Source organism: Cyprinus carpio, chromosome A4 (genome assembly GCF_018340385.1).
Source record: "Cyprinus carpio isolate SPL01 chromosome A4, ASM1834038v1, whole genome shotgun sequence".
Lineage (NCBI taxonomy): Eukaryota > Metazoa > Chordata > Actinopteri > Cypriniformes > Cyprinidae > Cyprinus > Cyprinus carpio.
The window spans coordinates 20,242,985-20,270,241 of NC_056575.1; the positions used below are offsets into that span (position 1 = coordinate 20,242,985).

The 27,257-nt window shown below is 37.5% G+C and overlaps 1 long non-coding RNA gene across 1 annotated transcript; it reads left to right on the forward strand.

Moving 5' to 3' along the window:
- Positions 1 to 17,248: 17,248 nt before the first annotated feature.
- Positions 17,249 to 18,795, forward strand: LOC122140404. The gene is made up of 3 exons (XR_006157071.1): positions 17,249 to 17,384; positions 17,516 to 17,713; positions 18,707 to 18,795. It is a non-coding gene; the product is annotated as an uncharacterized LOC122140404 (long non-coding RNA).
- Positions 18,796 to 27,257: the final 8,462 nt, after the last annotated feature.

Consider the following 27,257-nt stretch of genomic DNA (forward strand, 5'->3'; position numbering starts at 1 on the left):
ACTTATAATCTGCTGCCGGTCTGACAGTTTAAAAGCAAATAGCCCTATACACACCAACAAAGTACAATACGCCTGGTGCTGTGATTTTCGGCTATACTTGCATGTCAAATTAGAGAAGCAACAAATCTGTGTTTTAACTTTTAACACAGTTTTTTCTTATCAGAGCAGACGGCACAAGAGAGAGTTAAGTCTTGACGTGCAGGCTGGGAAAGAGAGACCTCATGCTCGTCATTCTGGTGGCAGTCAGCTTCAGATGCAATCATATTTTCATTTGCTACATAGCAGGTATACACAACGTTAAGCACATTCAATTCAGACACACGAGACTGGTCCCTGTTCTGGTACATAGCGGCCGGTCCGGGGGCGGGCGTGTATGTGTTTAACGTGCGCCACTCGGGCCCATAAAACAAGAGCGAACTTGTCGCTGGATTTGCTTTTTCCCCTGGCCGCTGAATGCGCATCTTGTAGTGGACAAGCATTGTAGGGGGCCCTGTGCTTGCTTGTTGGGGGCCCCCTCCAGCGTCTATGAGTTCGCCTACAGTCCTGCGCCGCCTATCATGGACTCTGAACCTCGATTAAGCTTCTGCCCTGTCCGTACACTAGGTGTAATGCATGCCTCCACTATTGTTACGTGTTTGACGCGCACAACGTTATTCACAATTGATAATACTCTAGCCTCTCCATTACACTATCATATATGTAATTCGGTCATAGGATTTTCTTATTAGTGTGCATGTGTAATTGCCTATATGAAGTTTTGAACGTCCAATAGTATACTTATTTATAATGTGAGTACGGTTTAAAGCGAATGTTATAGCGCACGATGTTTTCACCCGTAATGAAAGTGAGAAGCCGAGTATGATTTACATCCGCAGTACAGTTCTTTTTTCGCTTTTTGTGCAACAGATAACTAACAATTTATATCTAATATACTATATAATAGTCTAGTATATCTATACCAGATATTAAGTTGTGTCTGACTGCGTGTTATGTCAAGTTAGAATCGCATTGGATAGTGTTGCGGGAGTCCCGATACACTTTATTGATGCACTAAGCGAGCGCATGTTTGATGCAGTCCCGTGAATCCTTTTTTATCTTCTCCCGATTTTATTGAACAAAATATAATTTACATTGATTTCACTGAAAAATAAAGGAAAAATTTCAGGTGTCCGTGTCACTTTTGACCGGTAACAACACAATGTCACTCCTAAATGAACATACCAGAGGGTAAATGTTTGGCGTTGATACTAAAAGCAGTTATTAAACAGCTGAACTTGTTCTTTTGTCACAGACCACGCTTTAAAGAAGAAAGAGGAAGTGTCAGTACACATTATCAGTCTAAACTGGTGTTGATAGACAATGCTCCTGCTGACTTCACTGTTGTTACTTTAGTTCTCATTTTCCAAAACTCAACAGTGAGATCACAGCGTTGGACAGACACTACAAAATGCTATTATTTAGTTCACTAGTTTATGAAAGTGTTGCAGTACATGGCAGCCATTCTCAGTATCGTACTAAGTCTTGACTCCTTGATAGATGGCAATCCTCCACTGTTAGATACATAAAGACAGAGGTTTGTTTGATTCCAATAACCACCATTATTTAAATAATTTGCAGGAAAAACAAGCAAACTAACAAAATGACCATTATATGATTTTTCATTTATTTGATTTGTAGCAATTATTCCCTTTTCTTCTGTTGCAGTTGCCTGTATCAGTTGGTGGGGTGGTTTTGGTCAATGGCTCATGAAAAAAGTATATTTATACTTTTTGGTTGGCAGGGAGTGGAGGAAGGACTCGCAGCACACAGCGGCAAATAGGGATGAATACAATCTTGGAATAAAAGTACTCTACACATAACAAAGCCAGTATTACAGCAAGATGTAGCTCCATTTTAGTTAGTTTTTGGATATTGGCATACAGCTTTCCACGAATGTTTTTCATACTTTGCTGATCATTTTAGTTATTATATAATTAAAGTGATCAGCAGAGCAAGACATGGCACCTGGTAATATCCATGGAATAGTTTATTACCGAAATAGTAATAGAAATACAGAATTTTCTAATATTTGTCCGACATTAACAACTTTTATGTTTTGTTTAGTATCATGACATTTACAGTAAATTAAGATAGTAAATCGCACACAGAACACTAGTTAAATCTCTTGTGCTGGCTATTAAATTTTACTTTATTTTCCACGGTTTTGTCATGGAGCATAAGTTAATATATAACAATACTGTCTGACACAGAAGATTAATACAATGATATGCCCTTTATGAAAAAACAAACAAAAACACAAACTTACACTGCTAATTTACCAATTCTCATCAAACTCTAGCCTAGTGACACTGCATGTGAAGAATTACTACCTACATTAAAAGAACAAAATGTTCCATGGTGGTTGTTGGCACTGGGTCTTGATCTTAGATCCACTAGGAAGATGCTTTCGTGTCCTGGACTCTCTCGTGGGATGGGATGAGGAATCCGGTCGAAGCGGGCAGAGATATGCTGGTGAGCGGGACAGTGTATAATGGAAGTAGTAAAGACCTCTCACACTAGCTGGCTCTTTTTCTTTTTCTATTCTATCGGTTTTCCTTTTTATTTATGATATTATTTAAAATGGCCTTGCTGTTGTACTACGTGCGTAAGCTAACTGAGACTATGGTTATAGCACTTATATCATCGTCTCCTTTGTTGATTTTTGATTGCTTCCATTGTCCAAGTCACTTTTGGATAAAAGCAGCTGCGACATGTAAATGTAAAATGTTAGAATTAATCATATTCCTCCGTATCTCTGTCGGAAAATCTGGAGGTTCGTTATTGCGGCGCACCTCGTCCCGTCCCCAGCGAGCCAGGATGGAATTCCGTGAGGTTTTGGATGGAAGCCTATAGTGAGTGAGAGCACGGAAATACCTATACAGGTTGAGTAGATGCCTCCTGGGTGTGCTGCGTAGTGGACAGGTAATACTCCCATGATTGTGTGGCATCTGTCTTACTTGGTGTACGCTAGTTGACTCCTGGGTCGAGTCGGAGCACACAACTCAGGCTGTCGAATCGGAAAGAATGGCCGCTAGGATTGAGTTCTGAGGACGGTGGGCCATGGGGGGGGGTGTTGCGCATCTGGCATGATCATCTTAGAATCAGGTAGCATGTTTGCTGGGAGATCATTGCTCTCGTGGCATTGAGACTCTCTGGGTAGGATGATGAATCCTGTCTGGAGCAGCAGAGAGATGCTGGTGACGGTGATCATTTGTAGTAGATGGAAAATTCCGTTTGTCATTGCAACTCCCATGATGAGGGAGGATCGGCCGTGACCACAACGATGTAAATCCACAACTGGGCAATCCTCCCCCACAGACAGCATCTGGCTGAGGATATCGTCCATCCCACTCCAGAACAGGGGTTTCAGAGTATCATCATCCGAGTGCGCCTCGTTGTAGAACTGTAGTCCATTGCATATTCCTCCAGCATCTGGCTGTTCTCTATTTCTTTTTGGGTCAATTCTTCTGTCAGGTATATTGTGGTCTCAGTGAGATGCATGATGCAGACACTCAGTAGAGTTTATATAAAAAACAAGGAGTATATCCACAAGGAAACAAACATGCTAACACCACTTAACTCAAGATGAGAAGTGTTAAGGGACTGAACAGAACAGGGAGTATATAAACACAGGGTAAACAAGGCAACTTGAGACAGGTGAACATAATCAATAACTAAGGAAAATAGCTAGGGTACAATGGAGACTAAACTGAAAGAGTAAACATGAAACCAAAACACATGAACAGTCACAGCTGTCACCAGTCTAAACTGTGTTCAGAGATGATCACTGCTCTGTTGTGGTCAAACTGAGTTCTCACGTTTCCAAACTATTCACTATTTTATCCAGAATATAATGGCCATTCAACACTTATCCATGATGCACTTCAGTTCTTTTATTTTAACCAGGTTAAAACTCATTGAGATTAAAAATCTCTTTTACAAGAGTGACCTGGCCAAGAAGGCAGCAACAAATAGCAAAAGGTATACATTATACAATATACAACAAAAACAAAAAACACTCATAAACCACTTTTACAATTTACCAGAGATAAAACATGTAATTTGTTAAAAGTAGCTTAAACTCATTTAGTGACGGTGACGTGGTAAGCTTTAGGGTATCCTGTAGGTAATTCCAAGAGGAGGCAGCATTATATGTAAAACCTTTTTTCCCTATCTCTGTTCGAACCCTAGGAACTTTCAGATGCATCAGATCATTTGAGCGGAGTTTGTAACGTCCATTGGAATTTGAGAAGTTGAGAGACAAATAATGTGGATTAAGACTGCAAATCGATTTATAAATAAAACAATACCAATTAAAACTTCTTCGGGTATGCAAGGATGGTAACTCTGCCTTCTCATATAAAATGCAGTGATGCGTTTGATAGCTACACCCAGCAATAAAACGTAAAGCACTATGGAAAACTATCAAGTTTTTTTTAAGTAATGTGTTGAGGCATTCATATATAGTATATCTCCATAATCCAACAAAGGTAGAAATGTTGGAGATACCAGATATTTTCTAGCATTAAATGAAAATAAGGTTCTGTTTCTATAAAAAAAAAACAAGTTTTAGCTTAAGTTTGGAAATTAATTTGACAATATGCACTTTAAAACTTAACTGACTATCCAATACCCAAATATTTATAACACATTCAATTTTAGTGCCTTGCAGTGATAAAATATCAGGACACTTTTTTTGTTTCAAATTTAGAGGTCGAAAACGGTTTAAAATTTAGTCTTACCTATATTTAAAACCAGCTTAAGTTGACAAAGGCGAGACTGAACAGTATTAAATGCTGTCTGTAAACATTGAAGTGCTTGCGAAGCTGATGATGCAAAGCAATAAATAACAGAATCATCTGCATAAAGATGATATTTAATGTTTAGGAAATGTTATCACAAATATTATTTATTATATACGAAAATAAAATGGGTCCCAAAACTGATCCCTGAGGGACACCCTTTGAAACCTGACAGGACAGATGACATACAGTCTTTCAAGACCACAGACTGTTCTACCTGATAAATAGTCAGCAAACCAATTTATAGCAGAATCAGAAAGACCAACAGTGGCAAGTCTTTTTAATAAGATGCCATGATCAACTGTATCAAAAGCCTTTGATAAATCAAGGAAAAGAGCTGAACAAATCTGTTTACCATCTAAAGCAGAAGTTATAGCACTAAGCACTTTCATTGCAGCTGTAATGGCACTATGTTGTTTTCTAAAACCGGACTGGAAGGGACTTCACTTGTGGCGAAGAGGCAAATGATTTTTAATAAATTTAACTTATGGTGAGAATTGTTGACTATGCCAACCTGAATCAATCAGAGAATATCAAAATAACCCAGCAGTTAACACAAGGACGCACAGGGTCATGTGTGCCAGGAAGGTCAGAGACATGAGCACAAACAATTTACCAATGGTCCTTTATCAACATACAAAAATGGATACAATAGTATGTTCTTTAAAAGAAAGGCGCCCAGCGCTGCATGTACAAATAATAGCAGTTTACAAGAGAGGTGATTACAGAAGGGTAGGAGGAGTTTCAAGAAAACCTGTAAATCTACCTCACTTTAGGGTCAGAGAGAAAAATTAAACCAAATAACCAGGCTGAGTCGGGAGGACCACTTAATGGCTTTTTCAAAAGCGCTACTCACACATCACTGTGCACTTGGATCGCACACGCAGGCACTCCAAAAGTGTCACCCACTGCAGCACCACCACCACAAGGCAAGAGAATGTCCTTCCGCATGGCCTCCTCAGTTCCTGGGAGAGAACAGAATAACAGCGGAGTTTGGTAAACTGTGACTGTGTGTGAGTGAGTGTCTTTTAAGTGCCAGTAGATTGGGGTGCTGACGAGGGGCAGGTGTGTGTGATCAGTACTCAGGTGAGGGAGTGCGCTGTGATTGAAAGGTGTTGGGAGCCTGGCCTTGTCTGTGACAAAGATAGAGCTGATGCAGCGCGCACACACACACCGTCTACAACTAACAGCCAACATACATCTTATATCTTTTTCTATCACTCTAAAAGGAAGTAGAAGATACAAATCCTGTTAATTTGTTGCTGGCCCACGGCGCTATCACAGCAATGCTTAAGTTAGCGTGAACACCAAGATGGTCAGAGATGCGAAGGACAGCACAAACACCGTAGTTGTCAAGGTGGACTCAGATTCATGCAAAAGCACAATCACTGAAGAAACAAGAGGGACATCATGCCGAAGACCAGAGAAATGGTCCCGAGGATGAGAGAGAAGACCCATTCCTCACGAACGCCTTAAAGGAAGCGAGATGTTACTAGTGCTTTTTCCACTACAATTTTCCAGCCATTGTACATAACACTTACAAAAAGAGGATTTCACCCCCACATTTAATTCCCACCGGCTACTGTTTACGCTAACTTACGCATCGCTGTGATAGCACCATGGGCCAGCAACGCCATCATAACCCATCACTCAATACAGAGACAGTTTACATACCTGAAGGGTGAGCAAACCCCTACTCTGAACGAATAAAATGCACTGTCGGAAAAGTACTGATGAGAACGCTACAATTTGAGATGACAACACATCAGTAGTGTTCTAAACACACAATTTAAAGCAGCCGCCACCAGTACATACCTGAGGCGCTAGTGGATGATGCAAGAGGGGGAGGACAAGACATGACGCATCTCAGTGTACAGCCGACCATCATTAAATAGCCCATACTCTTCCCTGATAGGACACCACCACTGTCACTCACTTTATTCATTCTGTCACACACTGATATATTGTCAGTGAAATGCATTTCAGGTCAGGACTAAACACTCAGTAGGTCATATCAGATTGAACAAGCACAGGAAGGGTGTTTTAAGAAATATTGTGATATACTGAAGAGGAAGACTGACAGAAAGAGAAAATGGATGAGTGTCTGCTGGGATTGATCATTCTCTCTTTACTTCTCGCAGGTAAAGAAATCTGTATTTTCTCTACAAAAAATTTAGTAGAATTAGTCTGGGAAAGAGTTCTGGAAAAATATTCTTACATTAAATACAAAACATACAGAATTATTCCTGAAAGAAAAATAGTTTATTCTGGAGAGTGTGCTGTTTGCATCAAGTGTGGAAAAAGACTGTATGATTTGATTCTTCTTATTTTTATGCTTGTGTGTTATGTTTTCAGTTATTAATATAAAACATAATGCTCACCCGAATGTTTTTGTGTTTCAGGTAGCAGTGGAGTGGATGAGACTCATGTGTTCATCAGTTTTGGTGAAAATGTCCGTCTGCCCTGTAACAATGCTCTTCATGAATCCAAATTAACTACATGGAACTATAACAGTTTTAGTCATTTAGCAGCAGTTGAACTGATTGGTTTAGGGATGAAGAAGACGGACACAGAGAGTCATGAGAGACTGAGTCTGGGGTCTGACTGCTCTCTGAACATCAAGAATGTCACAAAAGAAGAGTGTGGCATTTACACCTGCCGACAGTTTGTGAATGACAGACAACTAGGAACCGATGCTCGTGTTTATCTACATGTTCTTTATGGTAACTTTATTATCATGTGGTCCGTTTAAAAAAGGGAGTTTAAATTCTTCATTTAAACTCCCATGATGATTGAAGAGTCTGTGACATGTGTGTCTTGTCTTGTGTTTCAGTCTCTTCATCATCTTCCTCATCCTCACAGACTGAGATCAGTGCAGTGACTCTCTCCTGTCAGTGTGTATTCATATGCTGGAGTCTCTTGTGATGATTCGGTCGGTTCTGAGGGAATTTCATCTGTTCTGGGTGAATCAGGCTGGGGGTTATACTGACGAAACCAGACTCCAGATATCAGATATTATCCTCATCAGATCACTGTATCAGCTCTCTGACTACAACACTCCTGAATGAAGATCACAACAGAGAGTGGAGATGCAATATTACTCAAAGAAATCAACTCAAAACCTCAGCCACATATACTGTCAAGATTTCAGGTGAGAAATGAACTTTCCTAACTCACTTTCAGATCTGGGCTTTGATTAATAATATCATTCATTCAGGGGAAAAAAAAGGCAAGGGTTGTAAATAAACAAGACATACAGTAAATTGCTTCAAGTAGTCATATGGTAACCTTTATTTCTGTGTTGTGAAGCTCAAGTATGATGTAATGTTGATGATGTGATGATGGTTTGTTTCTATGTTTATTATGTTTGAACTGAACTAACAGATTCAGCAGAAACTGAAGTCAGTTGGACTGCTGGATCATTTGTCAGAGGTACCACACAGTTAATTAATTCTGAAACAATCAATCTGAAGTGATTTTTCAAGAATTTGTACATTCCACTTCATTTACACTTTCACAGATTTATCTTTTTTTTATCTTTTTTGATTGTGTCTGTCATCTGTCCACACATCTGTCCTGAAGTGATTGTGATTATTGTTGAGTTTGCAGTGTTTGCTGCTCCTACTGTGATTCTTCTTCAGATCTTCTGTGAAAGAAGAGCTGGTGAGGTTTTGAGATGATTTATATTGATCTTGAACAATCTGCACTCATGAGAGCTCAGTAAATGCTTTAGTGTTGAATTTATTTTGCAGGGAGGAAGGACTCGCAACACTCAGAGGAAATAGTGTGATGAATACAATATTCGAATAAAAATGCTCTCTACAAATAACAGTCCAGAGTACAGCAAGATTTATCTTCATGTCAGGAGATATTATGGATATTTGCGTACAGTTTTCACTGATATTTGCTCTATATACTGTACTGAATGCTTTAAATATAATATTAAATACAGAGACACGAAGTACCTTTAGTGACCATGAATGGTAATTGCAGAAATTATAAAATAAATACATGGCACTTTTCTAACCTTGATTCATCTATTGTTACATTAAACTTTTTTATAGAAGGCTCTTTAAATGTTTTAATAGTCAATTTTAACTGATGATGCAACATGTCTGATAATTATCACACATTTACAGATGTATTTTGATGTTTTTTATTTATATGTAATTACATGGTATTTTACATATGAAAATATATGAATTATTGTCTTCCCCACCTTTGATTCTTCAACATGTCTTTATGTGAAATACCATATGCGGAAATATAAGTTCACAATTTGCAAATCTCTTTTTTTGGTCTTCAAATATGTTGAACACTTATTTTAGTCTAAAATTTTTAATATTGGGTTAATCTAAATATTGGGTTAATGTCACAAAATCAATCTTGGCATAATTTGATATTTTCATATTGCAATTTTGTTTTTGAAAGTAATCAAAAATCAGTTTATTAAAAATTAGTTTATGCAATAATCTGTCTTATGCGTGAAATTTGGAATAGAGTGTTATGAAAATGTCTGGCTCTTACAACAAATTGATTGTAATGTTCCTCATAAGGTGCTTTTAATAAAAAAAATAAAATCTGAATCTAATGATAATGACAGGAAAACAAATGGCAAATCTTATTGCTTTCTAGGAATCTAACATCAGTTATTTTCAGCTCTTTTATATGATAATAATCCACAGAAAACTTATTGACCACATATTTATTTACTTACTGGGTTGATAATAGGCTGTAAATAGTTAATATATTATTTTTTTCTGCACTGTTAAAAATTTCCTGTAGAAATTACACTAACTTAATGGCAGCAGTTTGCCAGTAATTTACTGTAATTGTAACTTACAGCAAAAATACTATATTAATATTTACAGTACCATGTATTTTGCTGTGAATGTATTTACAGTATATATTTTTTTTTACTGTAAAACATACAATAATTTTAGTCTTTTCTCCAGTAATATATTTTAATACAATAAAAAAATAACTTGTATTTCATTGTCTATTTGTCTATTTACTGTAAAACTGTACTAATTGTAAATTATTTAATCCGGTCTCAGTAAATAATAAAAATAAGCAATATTTATTTTAAATAGCAAATAATTTATTAATAAACTAATGTTTTCTTGTCGGCTGCAAGATGAAATTCACAGTGCTGACTCTCATCTCAGTACTGGATGTGCCTTTAGAGAGAAATGCAACATTCACAGATTATATAATCAGGGAGTATTTGCTTTCATTTTGAATTGGTTCATTTAAAAGTAGACATTTCAAGATTTCTGTAGATATATTTCTCATGTATGTGAGGCACCCCAATTTTAAGTTATTCCATTATCAGGAAAAAAAATCAAGTGATCACGCTGGCGCCTCCCTGTCATGCATGCACATTAATAATTGTCCGCACAAACATCTGAATATGAATAATAATAGAGCACATTTCATTTTGGTTTCAGCATGGGATCTGCATTAAAAATAAATCTTCACAAGTCTACAACCGAGACATAAAAATATTACATGGATGCGGCTTTTATATCACTTTATTGCTTGCAACTTCATAAAACATGCTCAGATCGTAACAAAATACACAATGTTATTTAGAACACATTCTGATTAAAAAGAGCCCAAAATACAATCTGTCATTAATATCTAAAGATATTCCTCAATTTATAACACACTTAAAACTGCACAGGCAACATGTAGCTTAGCAAAAAAATCTAAGGTAGCTTTCATGTGGTGTTTTCACTCGTAACTTCATGAAAAATTCAATAAAATGTCATTATTTGCAGAAAATTCTCCCAATTAAAAAGAGTCCAAATTTACCATTATCTGCTGATCTGAAGATATTCCTTATAGAGCTGTAACACATAAAACCAGACAGGTGCAAGTGAGGCACAGCAACAAACAAAAAAAAAAAAAAACCTGTAGGGGAGAGCAGGGATGTTTACAACACTTTTTTTTTAACTAGTAAAAGGAAAAGTAACAACCACATTTTGGTTTATTATATGGCCTACAAACACATCAAACAACAAAACACACTAAAAATTACTGAAATACTTCTGTGAACTCCTCTGAACTGAACTGTGTGTATGTGTGTGTGTGTGTGAGGTATTGCATGAGTGTGTGACAGAGAGATATGGGGTTAGAATTGTTGCATTATTCCAAATAAATAGATTATGATCCACAAATAAATGTAACGAGATTCACAAAAATATATCAAATTCACAAATAAATGATGTAAAAGAGTTTCACAAAAAAATATAAAACTCACAACATAAATAAAATGAGATTTGCAAATAAAAAAATATATATTTACAAATGTATTTTAATGTCACAAAAACACAACTCTACCTGGCATTTATTTGTAAACCGCTGTCTGTGCATTTGTAAATCACTGCACGCATTTGTGGATCGGTTCCTGTGCATTTGTGGATTTGAAACACTTCTAGCGTCGACGTGCAGACAAATCCACAAATAAGTGGACTCCACCCACCGTTTACTCAAGCCAATCAAATTCACCGGCCACATTGAGCTGACCAATCGGAGCACGTTATCGCTTCAACCAATCACGTTTTGGCTTACAGCCACGGAGAACGGCTGGGAAACAGACACCGAACTTGAGACCAACAGACTTCAACATGGCCCGATCAGGAGGCAAGACAGGTGAGTGATGCTAAATTACCACAATAAATTAACTGAAGTTAAGCAAGGTTCCTGTTTATGTCAATATTGGTCATAAATAATCGATATTTATTTTCATTTAGAATTAGCTTATAAATAAACTTTTACGTTAACAAGATTGATTGTAGATGGTTTTGAAAGCCAATTCTGAAGAAATGTGTCAGGCTGCCAACTTCCACATATTATACAGTCATCCCGTGTGTAACGTTGGTTAGAGGGTCAGGTCATAACGTTTTACACTGCAAGTGAGATGCGTTTTTTTCCCGCAATGAATCAGGAAAAATGCAAGTCGTTATTTGTAATGCAATGTGAGTTATTAAATGACGGGCTGCAGCCCAATTCGCCTAAAAGTTACTTCTACTAACGTTACGCCTTAAAAGTATGTAACTGTTACAATTTTTATGAAGAAAAAAATATAATTTTGAGTGTGTAGCAAAAGAGTAGGTTGTGTGGGCAATATTTGCCTTAAGTGTGCACGGATCCACACGTAAATCTACCGGAAATAGTAGACCATCCGGGGTCTTTTGACATAGTTCTTTCAACATACTATGCTTTGGGGCACACTTATTCTATTCTTGCATATTATTTTTGGATGGATTGTATGGACATTGGAATTTTTAATGCATGGATGAGCCTTGAAATGAATGAACTGTCAGAAAAAAAACAGTTCTCGGAAAAGAATCTGAATTCCCATTACTAGTGAAAAGTTGGCAGCCCTAATTATTATTATTCCTTGTATTCAAATAGAATGTTTACTCGATTCAACATTTACCTACAGTTTGTCCAGTTAAATATTAGACTATAGGTGTAGTTTGTGTTAAAAATGACTGTTTGTGCAGGGCCTTTCTGCACAAGTTGAGAGCGCTGCTTGGGCATTAGTGCAGATTATCACCAGGGATCTGACACCAGGGCCTGGCCACTCCACATCAAACCCCCCACAGACACGCATCCCCTTTCCCTCTGTATCTTTGCCCACACCCTCCCTCCTCCTCTGATGCTAGAGTGTCCCAGGCTCTAAAAAGTTTTGGCTTATATGCAAGCATTTTTGTTCTGTTTGATCTTGAAATGCACTTAAGTTTTCCACCTAAACCCAGCTTTCATTGATGATTTCATTTTACAAACCATTTCATAACTTACTAATTCCTGTTTTGGCTTATGCATTTAGGCAATTTCCTGCAATGTTTAGTTCCCAAGCTGACCAAGCCAGAGGAAAAAAAGCGCTTTGTGGCACATCCAAGGCAAACAATTTCATCAATTAAAACAACTGAGCTCCAAAATATATGTTTTATCTGAACCTGCTGCTCCGAACACACCAAAGCTCACTCCGAGCAGTTCAGAAGAGCTTATTTTAGCTCATGCGGGACTTGGCAAAAGACTTGTCACTTTCAATGAGATTGCCAAACATGATGAGGTAAGATGATTGTGTCTTTTAGAAAAAAACATAAGATGCGCACATTTTTTATTTTGAATGTATAAGAATACAAAATTAGCTTAAATATTTTAGAATTAGCCCTTGTGTATTGTGCCCAATCTTATTTACACCCTATTGTATTTGTGACCCGTGCTGGAAAAATGAGGTGCAATTAGCAAATTTTCAAAAATGAGTTCTTGTTCACATTCTGTACTCAAGAAAACCTTCAAAATGACGTAGGATTTGTTGGAATCAGACAAAAAAAATGATCGAGCTACAGTTTTCTGAAAGTTCCAAAATCACAGAGCAACCATACCTTAAAGTCCTTTTGTAATAAAACCAAATATCTATTGGAAAAGTATATATTCAACTTTTTTCCCCATGACACCACAATTGTTTGAGTTACATTAATGAAACAGACAGCCTATATAAGGCAAGGCAAGGCAAGTTCAAAGTGCTTTACATAAAATAAAGTAAAATAATAATGAAGAAAAATAATAACAAGAATAAAACAAGCAATTTTAAAACTTTTACAATTATAAAAAATTTACTTATTTAAAATTAATTTAAAACAAAAAATGATTTTACGTAAAATAAAATAAAAAAACAGTGAAAATATAGTGCAATCAGTTCGGACATTGCACAGTGCTCATTCAATAGATGCACAGCTAAACAGATGAGTTTTAAGTCTAGATTTAAATGTGACTAGTGTTTTAGCACATCTGATCTCTTCTGGAAGCTGATTCCAACTGCGGGCGGCATAGTAACTAAAGGAGGACTCCCCTTGTTTTTGTGTGAACCCTTGGTATTTCTAACTGACTCGATTTTAGTGATCTGAGTGGTCTGTTAGGCTTATATTCAGTGAGCATATCTGCAATATATTTCGGTCCTAGGTCATTTAGTGACTTATATACGAGTAAAAGTACTTTAAAATCAATCCTAAATATAACTGGAAGCCAGTGTAAGGACCGGAGGACTGGTGTGATATGCTCAGATTTTCTGGTTCTAGTCAGAATCCTGGCAGCAGCGTTCTGGATGAGCTGCAGCTGTCTAATGGTCTTTTTGGGAAGGCTGGTGAGGAGCCCATTACAATAGTCCACCCTGCTGGTGATAAAGGCATGAACAAGTTTCTCCAAGTCTTGACTTGAAACAAAACATCTAATTCTTGCAATGTTTTTTAGATGATAGTATGTTGATTTAGTTACTGCTATGACATGACTACTGAAACTAAGGTCTGTCTCCAGAATCACACCAAGATTTCTGACTTGATTTTTTGTTGTTTGACCCCTAGAGTCAAGGTATGCATTCACCTTGAAAACTTCATCTTTATTTCCAAATGCAATGACTTCAGTTTTCTCCTTGTTTAACTGAAGAAAGTTTTGGCACATCCAACTGTTAATTATCATCAATGCATTGGCAGAGGGAGTCAATGGGGCTGTAGTCATTTGGAGATAAGGCTAGGTAAATCTGGGTATCATCAGCATAGCTGTGATAGGCAATTTGGTTCTTTCTCATTATTTGACTTAGTGGGAGCATATACAGGCTAAACAAGAGAGGTGCAAGAATTGACCCTTGTGGGACTCCTTGTCATGGACGTCCACTTAGACTTATGCTCTTCTATACTCCCATAATAGCCTCTCCCTTCTAAGTATGACCTGAACCATTTGAGTACCATCCCAGAAAGCCCGACCCAGTTTTCCAGTCTCTCTAGTAGTATGTTATGATCAACAGTGTCAAACGCAGCACTGAGATCTAGCAATACCAGCACCGATATAAGAACTACTGTACCGCACAGATTTATTATAGGCTTAATGTTACACATCAGATGATTTTCCCCAACAGTTAACCAAACATTCACTTTAGACATAACAGATAGGCCTAATGTTTGTATGAATACTGGCCAGAATACATATTTTGAAATACTGTAATTCTATGTATATATCTATAGAATCTTTGTGCACACACTTTTTCGGATGCGTCAGTCAGCGCGAATAAGATCGTTTTGTTTGTTTACATCAGCATGAGTTTGAAAATCACATTTCATTGGTTCAGACTCATGCCATCAAGAATTCACTATGAATATTCACAAAGTTGTAACACTGTGCTTTAAAAAATACCAAACTTGTATTGAGTTCTGACAGGAAGCGCCAGTCGTCCAGAAGCGAGTAGAGGAAAACTAGGTGCTCCTCTCAGAAAAGACACAAACAAAGATACTTTTAGATGTTTATTTGCTATTTGGAGCACTGGAATTTTTTTTTCAAGCTACAACTTTACCTTGTTGTAGCTTGTAATAAGCCTGTGCGCATTCCCACTCATTTTGCCAGCACGTGTCACATATATTGATATGACTAACCGTATGACAAATGACAATTGATTATATCTTCATTAGATTTTTGAGCAACTGGAGAATGAGTTTCCAAAATTAAGATGCCTTAATAGAAGCTGGATGTTTTACAAAGCCACTGGTAATGATTTTATTTGTACATTTTATCCTGCATTTGATATATTATTAGTACATATTATTACAAGATGCCAGTAGAGAATTGTCTCCCCCTATGCAGTTTAAATTCTGTATGTAGTATGAAGTTTTATCTGCTACCATCAATATTTTTTCATTCTTTTGCCAGAATTTTGCCTCTCATTCCTATGTTCCCAGTGTCCTATGTTCCCCATATTTATATGGCACACAAAGAGCACATAACTATGCCTTGTTCCCCATGCTATAAAGTATGTTTCTAATCACAGATTCAATTCTCATATGCTGAACTGAACTTTTTCTTTACTTCTAAAAAACTTTCCAATTTCATTTGGATATAATCACAGACAGTACTCCACTCATACCTATACTCATACTAGTACTCCACAACTTCTCCACCAATCAATCTCAAGTCAAGCAAGTGAATTAATAGAGGGATCTCTCTCAGTGTTGTTCAGTCGAGCTAGTGTTAAATTTGACTTATTTTATTGTGGGGTTATTGTTAGGGTTTAAAAAGTTTACTTTGTGTGTTAACATCAGCTACCATTTTACTGGGTAACATAGGTCCCACTTTTTCATGGATTTCTTATGTGCCATATAAATATGGGGAACATAGGACCCTGGGAACATGGGTATGTTCCCAAAGCATTACATACTTTCTATTAGCTCCCTGTTTAAATTTCTTACAGAGGGGCTATATGAACATATTTATGTCTGAAGTTGGAGATGTTAGTAATTGAAATTAAAGCCGTACCCAATTTTCACTCAACATCTTGCTTAAAGTCTGCTAATTAAATTAGAAAAATGTTAATATCTTTCGATTGCATCTTACTTTGAGACTTGCTTACTTTTACTAAGAATTTGAAAGCAAGAAATTGAAATATTGATAGGTTATGTTCTAAGGCATGTGCCTGAGCATCAGAATTTTTTGACAGGCGGGTTTTTTCCACTTGCGACAATTTACTGTATCTTGCCATATGATAAAGCATTGAGACATTATAGACATACCAGTATGACTTTATGTAAATCTATTTTGAAACGATTATTGTAAAAAATGCTATAGCCTACATAATTCAAATGACTTGTCAGGGTGATAAATTCATGCAAATAATTCAACTTGATTGCTGGGTTCTTGTGATGTGCTGTACATGTAAAAGAAGAGTGTTGGAACTGACAATACTCAAATATTTACATTTCTATTCAATAAGGTGGAAGTGGGCGCCGAAAACTCTCCATGATTTTAACCGATGCTGAGGGCTACTCTTTGCATGCACTAAAATCTGCATCCAACAATGGCAAAAATGTTCTCTATGTGGTTCCAATTCAAGAGAAACTTTCAACAGAACCCCTACCCTACGATGCTCCTGAATTTTGTAAAATGCCCAAAGCAAACTGTGTGTCATGTGGCCAGAAAATGCCCCTTCAGATGCTGGCTTTACATGTAGAGGGTTCAGTAAGTTATTTTATATATTCTTTCTCTGATTTTGTTGTTAATGTTTATTCACTAATTTCATCTAGTCCAGAGCATTAAAATAATGAATGTGAATTGTGAAATAGCAAGCTGAATCTGAGCAAGATCTGGAGGATGATACTGAAGAATTTCAGGTTACAGACACTGAGGATTCATTTGGGGTAAACTATATTTTTATATAGCTAAATATTGTAAAATTGTCACTTCAATTGTTTTATTCTCTTAAATGTTTGTTTTACTTACAGACTTGCCCATTTGCCAGACAGTGATACCAACTGATTTTCTCCCAACCCATGCAAATTTCTGCATTGACAGGTTGTATCACTTGTATTTTGCAAAACTTTCTAAAAATGTTAAATTTGACATCTTCAAAACCTGAAATTCACTTAGTTTTTGAAAGAAGAAATAGTCCCAGGGATGCCACCAATAACAGTCCCCATCAGATAGAGGAACTTCCTGGACCTTCTTCAGCTGTGGACTCATCTGTACAAGCAGGAGCTAATTCAAACGGTAACCTTTTATGAAGTATAATTTATTATAGTATACCAAGTATAATGGAACAACGTAGGGAGCTTATTTATTCATTCATGTTCATGAGAGAATGGTTGATTGTTTTTTATTGTTTTTTATTATGATCACAGAATGGATGAAGATTTTAGATCCAGGCATGGCGTCTGTATTGTTCTGCAGGACTCTGCTGAGGGAACAGAGCCAGTCAAAGCCACTGCGTTTCCACCTGGATTTAAAAGACAGTCCTGAGGACCAAGAAAGATCCATTTTGTCTTTTTACAAGGCAAAGGGAGTGAACTGGGCTGCTCCACTAAAGTGCATATTAGAAGGTAACTGTTAGCAGATTTATGAATATTTTAGTCGAAGCCTTTCTCAGGTCTTTCCTTTTTTTAATGTGTTGCAGAATTTTTTTTAATATATTCTTTAATATGTATAAAAAAACCATCAATAGTAGGGCTGTGCAAAAAAACGAATGCGATTTTCATGCACATCTCATCAGTAAAGACGCTCCTTTAATTAGAAGTATTATCTCCAGCACGTGTGTTCAGCTCAGGGTTGCCAGGTTTTCACAACAAATCCTGCCCGGTTGCTTCTCAAAACTAGTCCAAAACTAATCGCGATTCCAGGAGGTTCCAGGATAAAAAAATTGCTACCCGGGGTTAAAATATACGTTTTTTTTGGCATGGTTGTCTTGGTAAAATTCGCATTTTAGGGGCTAAATATCACGTTATTGGTATCGGGGTTGCTTCAAACCGTGGACATGAAAAACAACCGCAGACTTGGCAACACTGGTTCAGGTGGAGCGGCAGTTACTACACAGAGCCGTAGTCTACCGACAACTAACACAAAAATCGCTTTCAAAATCGACAAAGAATCGCCACCGATTTTAAAATCGATTTTGTGTAGATTGTCAGTGAATTACGGCTCTGTGTAGTAAATGCCAACCAATGTTGCCAAGTCTGTGGTTGTTTTTAATGTCCGTGGGTCGAAGCGACAATACCAATAACATGATATTTAGCCCCTAAAAATGCGAATTTTACCAAGGCAACCATGCCATAAAACTTACATTTTAACCCCGGAAAGCAATTTTTTATCAGGAAGCCTCCTGGAAACGCGATTGGGCTAATTTTGGACTAGTTTTGAGAAGCAACTGGGCAGGATTTGTTGTGAAAACCTGGCAACCAAGATCTGAATACACATGCTGGAGATATACCTCTAATTACAGGAGCGTCTTTACTGAAGAGATGTGCATGAAAATCGCATTCGATTTTTTGCACAGCCCTACTTCATAGCATTTCTCTTACATAACTTATGTTCTATAGGAGATGCTGCAATTGGTGATGGGGTCAATAGACACCTCCTGAGTTTGACTATTGAGAAGTTGAGGACTGGTTTTTCTCTCAATTTTGGTATTCATTATTGCTAATTGCAATTTTGTGTCTATCATCCTAATTTATACAAAAAAAATCATGATTATTAATAGTGTACCATACCATTAAATTATTTTTTCAGGTGTAGCAGATATAACACTCCTGTTTGAGGGTGAACAGATCACCTTGTTCCATGCTGCAGTCAAACTCTGCTCGATAGCGACTTATTTGTTGTTGCTGGTCGCATGATTGGCCACTCATTTCTTCACGGTGGCCCTCTGCTTCCTGGGATTAGCCCTGCCATAATCCATGTGTTGGTGGGTGGTGCCACTGAGACTGCAGAGATTCATCTGAAGGACTGTCCTGATTTGAATCAGAGGCATACTATCCAATTGGTAGGTGCAAAACATTTCTATCATCATACTGAAATGAAAATAGGATAAATTATTTCCCTGCATACTTTATACCAGTCTGTGGTAAACTCATATACTGAATATATCATTATCTGATACTAAGATTTGATTGTAATAAAAATGAAGTATTGTAATTGCAAGCTTGTAATAAAAAAATTATCAGCTGGAAGGTAATCGTCCCATTTCTGAGGAGGAAAGGGAGGAAATCACGAGACTTTCTGTTATGTGGGATCTTCCTGGGTTTTCTGAAGACCACCGGAAATGGCTCTTTAACAGGATGCTGCAACATGCTGTGAGTGTTAATCTTTTAATATCTAATCTTATTTATTACCTTGTTCATTTCGACTTTACTGATGTTGGACACACTGATTGTTGCACTGCAGGTGTTTAGTGACTAATAAGAGTTCCTCAAATCCATTAATTCCCAGAGATGTGTAAAGAAAACACTTCCTTGAAATAGTTGTATTACTGTACATGATTTCCCTAGGTTTTGTATAGGACTAAATGTCAAGTAAAGCAGCTGAGGTGTGGAATCAAAGAGACAAAGATTTGGCCATTTATCGCTGAAAGAGAAAATGCTGTTAAAGTGCTCTTCCCAAGGGCAAGTGATGCTGAGTATGGCCCAGAGGTATATCCTTCAGATGAATAGATGCAAATTCGTCCTTGTGCAGTTTAATTTGGTGATTTGTTACATTTTAATTGTAGGTAATTCTTCAGCACATTGTTTGGCCTGTTGCTGAATCAGATGACGACGACGACAGATTGCACCCTGAAGTTGTCACTCGCCAAATACAGTTTCTACGTGAATACATTCAGAAAGGTAATATGTCCTTTTTCACATATTTGTCAAAAAATATTTGAGCTCCTGTTACTGAATACTTTGAAAGTCAAATTGGCAACAATCATTATTCATATTGTTTTTGTTTTTTTTTAGCTTTATCATAAATTGATTGTTTAATTACATTAATTCTGTAAAAGTATTGTTCAAACTGTTCATTGTAAGACTTCTTTTAAAGGGTTAGTTCACCCAAAAAAATGTAATTTCTGTCATTTACTCACCCTCATGCCGTTCAAATCCAGTAAGACCTTCCTTCATCTTCGGAACACATATTAAGATATTTTTGATGAAATCTGAGAGCTTGCCGATCCCTCCGTAGACAGCAACACAACAACCAATTTCAAGGCCCAGAAAGGTAGTAAAGACATCGTTTCAAACAGTCCATGTGACTACAGTGGTTCATCCTTAATGTTATGAAGTTCTCAAAAATAACAACTTTTTTTCAACAATTTCTTCTAGTCTGCATCAGTCTCATACGAAGTTTACATTGTAAAGACAGCACTTCTGGAACGGAGATTCTTTATTGTCCGTTGGCTGTTCACATGAGCACCACGATGGTGAGCTGGTGTTCTGACGTACAATGCGGAAACGCTGCACTGTTTACTACACGGACAGTTGAATGTTGTTTCTTTGTTTGTTTTTTGCGCACAAAAAGTATTCTCGTCGCTTCATAATATTAAGGTTGTACCACTGTAGTCACATGGATAATTCTATCTTTTTGGACCTTGACAGTGATAATCATGTTGCTGTCTATGGAGGGTTTAGAAAGTTCTCAGATTTTATTAAACAAAATCACAAACATTTTTGTTCCAAAGAACGAAGGTCTTACTGGGTTTGGAACAACGTGAGGGTTAGTAATTAATGACAGAATTAAATTTTTGGGTCAACAATCCCTTTAATGTTGTTTGCTGTTTGAAAAAGTTAAATGTTAGTGTGTACAACCTTACAAAAAGTGTTGAGTTGTTTGTATGTATCTTGTGATTTTGTCCACACAGCTACCACAGACCAGCTGCAAAAGCTCTTGACATTTTGGACTGGATGGGAGGTGCCATCCAAGAGCCTGCAGGTTAAAGTTTGGAGAGGGAGGTTTTTTCAAGGCTCCCACCTGCAGCAGGACCCTAATGCTTCCTGCTGACATACTTACAATGGGTGATTTCACTTCTACTTTGCATGCTTGTGTAACCCAGGTTACTAAGAGCCCTGTTAATGTAAAATAGAAAAGGGAATAAAACACCATAAGACTCGTGAATATGTAAATCAGCACTTTATTTTAATAACATTGTGAAGTAGAAAATGTATAAATGAAAAAAAATAAATAAAACTATTTTAGAAACTTTTTTTTATTCAAATAAGTGAAAATTGTTCCAATGAGGAGAGCGAAGAGTTAGCCCCGCCCTATGATCGGAGCTGTGCGAGGGAGTACGAGTGAAAATGGCGATGCGAGAGAGAGAAACAACAGCTGCGACACGGTCCTGAAAAAGGAAAAAACAGAATTAGAACACATAAATCAGCAGTTGTGTTAAGAAAAAAATGTGAATTGAACATCAGTCGTTTAACACGATTGATGCTGGCGCAAACTGTTATAGAGGAGGAGAGAGAAACTCGCAGAGGTTGGAGTGTTGCCTGTCTGAAACCTTCATAATTAGAAAATTTGAATTCTCTTGGTGAGTAAAGTGATTAAATCCTCAATTATAGAGGTTGCTTTGTATAAATGTTCCGTAAATGGTGTTTAACCATCAAATGCTGTTGTATTATGTGCAGTAATGTACATAAGATGTATAAAAGCTAATCCTCTGTTTAAAACGGGAGGAATATCGGGTGAATGTGTTAAATAACTAATGTTCAGGTTTAAAAGTTACTTTAAGCAGTTTACAAGTGTTATTTTGATGGGTTTTTGTCGTGTATTCGGCCATGAAAGATGGCTGATTGTGACGCACATGTGATACGGGCAGATGAGGCCTAAGCGCGCCATTTGAAAAATGCTCTTAGCATGTCTATGCAAATTTCAATGTGTTAATGTTAAATGAGCATGGAGTTAAATATGTTGAAATGTTGTTTATTCGCAGATTAACTGCTGTAATGTTGTATATCTTGAACGGAATGTCTAATTATATATTTGGCCTTGTCTTTTGCAAGGTTGGGGTTTTTTTTTCCTGTCCTTCTATCTATCTTCCCTCTATCTTCTATTTTCCATCATCTTTTGAGTCAGGTGCAGCATATTTTCTGGAACCAGACGATCGTCGAAGACGACTTTGAACTTGAACTGTCCCTGCATTGCACTAAAAAGAGCCGGCGAGCAGGAACTGGCGAGCCATGCCCATATAAGGATCGAGCTACGTGAATCAAGAGAGTGGTAGGATAGTACACACCTTCCCTTCGTTTTTTTTCTGACTGAGCTGTGTTGCTCAGAACTCAATTGCGGAAGACGGATCTCGTGTAAGCAGCACTGAACTGGAGCTAAAGTTTGGTGAAACCCTAATCCACATTGGGACTGTTATTGTGAGCATTAAGGTTGATCCACTGTTATTTTTTTTTTTTTTTTTTTTTTTTCTTCTCTCTATTTCTACTCATATTCCACTGTCAAATTATTTGGTTTTATTTTTGTTGTTGTTTTTCTGAAGAACAAGAGTGGAAAGGGTATTTCAAAGAGTCATTTGGAAGAATTATATTCACAGTCAAATTCAAAGTTATTATCTATACCAAATAAGCCAATTAGAACACAAATTAAATAAATAGGTGAAATATATATTCTATATTATTTTATATATCTATATTCTATATTAGCAGAATAAGAGTCATTTAACTTTATTAGGTTGAATCTAAATAGGTCAAAAATAAATAAATAGACAAATAATTAATAAAATAGAAAAATAAATAAATAGAAATTTAAATATATAAGAGTTATAAGAAGAATACATTTACTTATTTCATTATTTAATCTATTTATTCATTTTTTTCTATTTTTGTCTTTTTGTTGGTTTTGATATGTATTGAAACTCTGACTTACTATTATTATTATTATTATTATATTTTTTTGACTTTTATTATTTCATTATTGCATTCCCTTTAATACACCTTACCTGTTTCTAATGCAGCCAGTGTTGTTGTCATTTCCTTCTACCCTTGTTGCTGACACAGTCTCTTAAGCGAATCTGATCTTCTGGTCGCTGGTCCAAAATTAGAAACGGTGTATTCCTTTTCCGCTCATTTCCGTTATTTACTGTTTGAGAGGGAGGGTCGCACTTGCGCCGCGACACGCGTTACACTTGTGTAAACACAGCATCGACTGGATTTGGACTTGTTTAAATCCAGACACTTTCAGAATATGTGGTTTGTATTCATTAATTCACATATCTACAGTTCTTGTATACAACTGTTGCTTCCTTGCAGATATGAGATTTATCAACCAACTTGTATAATTTAGGTTTTTGCTTTCTACACAAGCAATTTAAAATCCTGTGCAAACACAGCATATACACAGGCACTTTCAGAATATGTGGTTTGTATTCATTAATTCATCTAGTTCTTGTATACAACTGTTGCTTCCTTGTAGATATTTCACCAGCATGTGTCCTGCCACACCAGAGGAGACAAAACTTTGGATCATGTTTACACAAACATTGATGGAGCTTACACCGCGACCCCCCCTCCCCCCCCCACCTCGGACAGTCTGATCACCTTTCTTTGTTTCTCACCCCCAAGTATTCACCCCTCATCAACCGTGTGAAGCCATCAGTGAGGACCATCAAAGTGTGGCCAGCTGGAGCAGACTCTTTACTTCAGGACAGGTTTCAACACACGGACTGGAGTATGTTTGCTTCTCAGGCTGCCTGTGGCTCTCACACGGACATTGATATCTATACCTCCTCTGTACTGACTTACATCAACACCACCATTGACAGTGTTACATCAGAAAAACAGATCACAACATACCCTAATCAGAAGCCATGGGATGAACAAGGAGGTGCGAATTCTGCTGAAAGCCCCGCAACACTGCCTTCAGGTCAGATGACGTGCAGGCCTACAGTAAATCCAGGGCTAACCTGAAAAGTGGCATCAAAAAGGCCAAGTACTGCTACAAGCTGAAGGTAGAGGAACACTTTTCCAACTCTGACCCCCGACGCATGTGGCAGGGCATCCAGGCCATCAGTGACTACAAGCCAAGCAACTCCACTCCAACGGTCACGGACGTCTCCTTCCTTAACGAGCTAAATTACTTTTATGCTCGCTTCAACAGCGACAGCAAGGAGACGGCCACCAAAACCACACACTCAGCAGACCACCAACCTCTCAAACTCACCTCCTCAGATGTCCACACTGCATTATGCCGGATCAACGCACACAAGGCTGCCGGCCCGGACGGCATTCCTGGACGTGTGCTTAGAGAATGTGCAGAGCAGCTTGCAGGGGTCTTCACAGACATTTTCAACCTGTCCCTCACCCAAGCAACTGTGCCAACATGTTTTAAGTCCATATCCATTGTGCCAGTACCGAAACACTCCTCCCCGATGTGCTTAAATGACTACCGCCCCGTAGCACTCACACCCATCATTATAAAGTGCTTTGAGCGATTGGTCCTAGCACACCTCAAAGACTGCCTCCCACCCACACTGGACCCACACCAATTTGCCTACCGCAGAAACAGGAGCACAGAGGATGCAGTATGCACAGTGCTGCACTCTGCACTCACACACCTGGACAATAACAACACATATGTAAGGATGTTGTTTGTTGACTTCAGTTCAGCATTTAACACCATCATTCCCTCCAAGCTGACCACAAAACTTGGAGACCTGGACATTAACACCTCCCTCTGCAACTGGATTATGGACTTTCTGACCAACAGGCCTCAGCATGTTAGGTCAGACCACACCCACTCCACCACCATCACACTTAACCCTCTGAAGTCGATTAACGCGTATACGCGTTTTGGGGTATTTTCTCCTGATAACCCCGAAAAGAACTTAAATTACACTTTCAGTTTTGATCGTACAGATAAGTGCAATACATCAATCGAATCTGTAAAGGGTCTACTTTTTTTGTATACAGACATAATAACAATAAAACTTTGTGCACTTATAAAATAAAGATAACAAACAAGGAGTGCTGTCTGCAGACTTTGTCTGCGCTGATCTTCAGATACAAATGCGTCATTAAAATGAACTGTAACTCAGTGAATACTCAACGAAGAGACATGAGAGAGATATCTATAGAAAGCCTGACATGTCTACTTTTAAACTAAACAGGTGCTGCTGAAAACAAATATTCTGTGATAAAGTAATCCATATGAAAACCACGCGATGTCCGTTTTTCACGTCTCCCTTCATTATCTTCTAATGCGACCACGCCCCAGCGCCGAGTCGCGATTTTGAGATTCAAATGTTTCACTCAAGCGCGCGGCTTTTGAATACGCCCACACAACAGAAGACAACGCAGCGAGATTGTTCTTCAAGTTTTTATTATTTTACTGTTTGCTTCGCGATGAGAGGAATAAGACATAAATCACCCCAAAAAGATGTGATGTGGTTGAGGATTTGAGATTTGGATTTCCTCAGAAAAAAGAATGAAGCACTTTATTCAGCAGAGATCAGAAACACGAGTAAGTCTCTTTTTATTGATTTATATACTTGTACTAGTTTTCACATAACGTGTAAACATTTTACTAGTTAGACTTTTTCCAAAGACTTTTTCCAAACTATAATTCCTGACTAAATGTAAAATCAAGTGAAATATTATGAAGTTTTCAATAACAATATACACTACTATACCATTCAAAAGCTTGATGTAAATAATATAAATGTAACAATAAATGTAACTGTAACAAATGTAACAATCATTGCTGTTCTTTCAATTTATCCCCCCTAAAAAAACCTAAAAAAAAATATTCTCAGCTCTTTTCAACATTAATAATAATAATAATAATCATAATAATGATAATAATAACAATAAATGTTTTTTTGTAGAAAATAAGATTGTTAAAAGGATTTCTGAAGGATTGTGTGACTGAAGTAATGATGCAAAAAAATTCAGTTTGAAAGTCAGCTTTGATTTTTCCTAATAAACTGTTTAACTGCACTCACAAGTGAATATTAAATTATGTTGTGGGATAATTAAATATATTCTAAATAAACTACAAACATAAAATTATATAGATTTATTTTGTCCTCACATTCTTTCTTGTAACTCATCCCTCTCAGTGACACAGCTGACTGAATGGCTCATTATGCAGCTCATTATGCAGGCCTTTGTCTTCTCAGGTGTGAATTCATGATAGTTGACGCCTACTCGCATATGACTTTTAACCAACAAAAAGTGTCTTAGAAAATTTAAATCAATATATTGTTTTCTGTAAGTGAGTAAACAAGATGATTTTCACATCATTTAGAAAAAAAAAATTTCTAGGCTACAAGCTCCAGTTCTCAAAATATCTGGGAACCAATTTTCTGTATGTGTTTTTATTGCCTTATTCAAGTGATTTAACATTTTTAGTTTTTCACTAACCACGCATAACATTTTTTTTCTCAAAAACACAATCATGTACATACATGCTGCTCACATATTATTATAGCCTAGTTTGTGCTGATTACAGTGAGATTAGACTTTAGCCATTTAGATATTTATAAGAAACTGAAAAAAAGCACAAATGTCAGGGCATGACAAAACTTCTCCAGGCCCCAAAAATACCCTTAGACTCCAGGGAGGGTTAAAACGGCGTACCACAGGGCTGTGTGCTGAGCCCATTCCTCTACTCCCCTGTACACCCACGACTGCAAGCCTGTGCATGGATCCAACTCCATCAATAAGTTTGCAGACGACACCACGGTGATTGGCCCCATCAGTGACAACAATGAGAGACTGCCTACAGGGAGGAGGTTCAGCACCTGGCCACATGGTGCGCTGACAATAACCTGCTCCTTAACACCAGTAAAAACAAAGGAGCTCATTGTGGACTTCAGGAAGAAGAAAGGAAGCACGCACGACCCCATCCACATTAACAGGATGGTTATTGAACGTGTCTCCAGCTTCAAGTTCCTGGGAACCACCATCACGGAGGACCTGTCCTGGACCACAAACACCTCCAGCCTGGTCAAGAAGGCCCACCAACGCCTTTTTCTTCCTCAGAACACTGAAAGAAGAACCAGCTGTCTTCAGCCATAGTGGTGAACTTTTACGCGGTGCTGCGATCGAGAGCATCCTGACCAGCTGCATCACAGTCTGGTATGGGAACTGCACGGTGGCTGACCGCAAAGCA